The 3482-nt window shown below is 42.5% G+C and overlaps 1 pseudogene; it reads left to right on the top strand.

Moving 5' to 3' along the window:
- Nucleotides 1-462, top strand: part of LOC123488322 — a 6272-nt pseudogene extending 5810 nt beyond the window's left edge.
- Nucleotides 463-3482: the final 3020 nt, after the last annotated feature.

The raw sequence follows: 3482 nt of genomic DNA, 5'->3' as shown, positions 1-3482 counted from the left end.
TCCTCCTCCCCCTCTACCTTCTCCTCCTCCCCCTCTACCTTCTCCTCCTCCCCCTCTCTCTCTCTCTCAGGTCTGTTTTCAGGAGAACTGCCAGAGTGTACCCAGGACCTGATGATTGATGTGACCAAGAGTTACTACCAGAAATTCCTCTCTCTCAGCCAGATATAAACCCCTTAACCTACCCTACATTAACCTACCCTACCTTAACCTACCCTACCTTAACCTACCCTACCTTAACCTACCCTGCCTTAACCTACCCTACCTTAACCTACCCTATCCAGATATAAGGCCTACCCTACCCTACTCTACACTATCCAGATATAACTCCCTACCCTACTCTACACTATCCAGATATAACCCCCTACCCCTACATATGTTGGAAATGACGTTTACAACGTGCAATCAGATTGAATCCCAGCCCTACTCTCATTATAGTTGACAATAATAAACGGTGTTAAAGCAGTGTGTCTATCTGTTACAACAGATCTTTGAGAATGAATGGTTTAATTTCCCTTAGTTCGTCCGATTAGAACCAGGGTGTGTTCATTAGTCGGACTCCGTTTTCGCAAAACTTTTTTTGCTTCAAAAAAAAGGTTTACTCAGTCCAAACGCTCTTCGACGTGACTGTTGGGTTCTTAAAAAACGGAAGTTGTAGTTCAATGTAGTTTGATGCTTTTCCGCGTTTCCATTCCAATCTGAATAATCTGCGAAATGGTTGGCTGAAGCTGCACATGTATAAACTCTAGGTAGATTCTTCCAAGGAGAGACACGACTGAACTACAACTTCGATTGGAGATCAAATAGGAACTCAACAGCGTTTGGAGTAAAAGCTTTTCTATTTGCGAAACATTTTGCGACAGACGAAACATTTTTTTTTGCAACGCAAGCCGACTGATTATACACCCCCAGGTCTCAGGTGTCACCAGTCATGCTACTCTGGCGCCATCCTGTGGACTGCTGGGAACATAGCTTCAACTCCATTATTTATTTATTTTATTTTTAGTCATTTAGCAGACGCGCTTATCCAGAGCGACTTACAGGAGCAATTAAGGTTAAGTGCCTTGCTCAAGGGCACATCGACAGATTTTTCAACCTAGTCGGCTTGGGGATTAGAACCAGCGACCTTTCGGTTACTGGCACAACGCTCTTAACCACTAAGCTACCTGCCGCCCTTTACATTTCATACAGCTTTATATATCCAACAAGAGGCCATGGTGCTGGTGACAGCAGAGTGAATATAAAATACATCAGATACATACATGTATACAGCCAGCCATGCAGCCTAAGCGCTCTATTCTGTCATCACTGAAGCAGCCTAAGAGCTCTATTCAATCAGTCATCACTGAAGCAGCCTAAGAGCTCTATTCAATCACTCATCACTGAAGCAGCCTAAGAGCTCTATTCAATCTGTCATCACTGAAGCAGCCTAAGAGCTCTATTCAATCTGTCATCACTGAAGCAGCCTATGAGCTCTATTCAATCTGTCATCACTGAAGCAGCCTAAGAGCTCTATTCAATCACTCATCACTGAAGCAGCCTAAGAGCTCTATTCAATCAGTCATCACTGAAGCAGCCTAAGCGCTCTATTCAATCAGTCATCACTGAAGCAGCCTAAGAGCTCTATGCAATCAGTCATCACTGAAGCAGCCTAAGAGCTCTATTCAATCAGTCATCACTGAAGCAGCCTAAGAGCTCTATTCAATCTGTCATCACTGAAGCAGCCTAAGAGCTCTATTCAATCTGTCATCACTGAAGCAGCCTAAGAGCTCTATTCAATCAGTCATCACTGAAGCAGCCTAAGAGCTCTATGCAATCAGTCATCACTGAAGCAGCCTAAGAGCTCTATTCAATCAGTCATCACTGAAGCAGCCTAAGAGCTCTATTCAATCAGTCATCACTGAAGCAGCCTAAGCGCTCTATTCAATCAGTCATCACTGAAGCAGCCTAAGCGCTCTATTCAATCGGTCATCACTGAAGCAGCCTAAGAGCTCTATTCAATCAGTCATCACTGAAGCAGCCTAAGCGCTCTATTCAATCAGTCATCACTGAAGCAGCCTAAGAGCTCTATTCAATCTGTCATCACTGAAGCAGCCTAAGCGCTCTATTCAATCAGTCATCACTGAAGCAGCCTAAGAGCTCTATTCAATCAGTCATCACTGAAGCAGCCTAAGCGCTCTATTCAATCAGTCATCACTGAAGCAGCCTAAGAGCTCTATTCAATCAGTCATCACTGAAGCAGCCTAAGCGCTCTATTCAATCAGTCATCACTGAAGCAGCCTAAGCGCTCTATTCAATCTGTCATCACTGAAGCAGCCTAAGAGCTCTATTCAATCAGTCATCACTGAAGCAGCCTAAGCGCTCTATTCAATCTGTCATCAGAATATAAAACAGCAACACCTCCACCACTGGCAGTTCTGTATTTTCTGTAAATGTTATAACCATGTATTGCTACCACTGTATCATCAAAGGTATTATCTAAGTGAGTTCCAGAGATAGTCAGAATATGAACGTCGTCTGTTACTAGCAAATTATTAACTTAATGAACCTTGTTTCTTAAGCTACATATGTTTAACGTGGGCTATTTTGAGCACTTTTCTGGGATGCTTGATTATTTTTCTTGCTTTACTGGGAAGCTTAGCAGAGGTAAATATCATCTAGACAAAACAGGCACATGATTGCTGCATCCAATAGCTGTAGGATCATGCAGAGGCATTCAGGGCAGTTAGAGGGACATACATTAGGTTACTTACATTGTGTCTACCAACGCCCCTGGTATAATGTAACATTCGCTAAAGCATTGTGATGACTGAGCGACACAATGGTAGGGATTAACATTTAAGTCATTTAGCAGACGCTCTTATCCAGAGCGACTTACAGGAGCAAGTAGGGTTAAGTGCCTTGCTCAAGGGCACATCGACAGATTTTTCACCTAGTCGGCTCGGGGATTAGAACCAGCGACCTTTTTGGTTACTGGCTCTGCTCTTAACCACTAAGCTACCTGAGCTGGGCTTGGGTCATTGATAAATCATTGTCTCAATGGAGCTTTAGCGAGAGAGGGAGAGAGAGAGAGAGGACGTCACATATTCACTACCAGTCAAAAGTTTGGACACACCTACTCAATTTTTACTATTTTCTACATTGTAGAATAATAGTGAAGACATCAAAACTATGAAATAACACATATGGAATCATGTAGTAACCAAAAAAAGTGTTAAACAAATCAAAATATATTTTATATTTCAGTTTCTTCAAAGCAGCCACCCTTTGCCTTGATGACAGCTTTGCACACTCTTGGCATTCTCTCAACCAGCTTTCATGAGGTAGTCACCTGGAATGCATTTCAATTAACAGGTGTGCCTTGTTAAAAGTTAATTTTTAAATTTCTTTCCTTCTTAATGCGTTTGAGCCAATCAGCTGTGTTGTGACAAGGTAGGGGGTATACAGAAGATAGCCCTATTTGGTAAAAGACCAAGTCCATATTA

This window comes from Coregonus clupeaformis, unplaced genomic scaffold (assembly GCF_020615455.1).
Source record: "Coregonus clupeaformis isolate EN_2021a unplaced genomic scaffold, ASM2061545v1 scaf2160, whole genome shotgun sequence".
Lineage (NCBI taxonomy): Eukaryota > Metazoa > Chordata > Actinopteri > Salmoniformes > Salmonidae > Coregonus > Coregonus clupeaformis.
The sequence above is the reverse complement of the archived record's forward strand: the minus strand, read 5'-3'. Positions and strand labels throughout refer to the sequence as shown.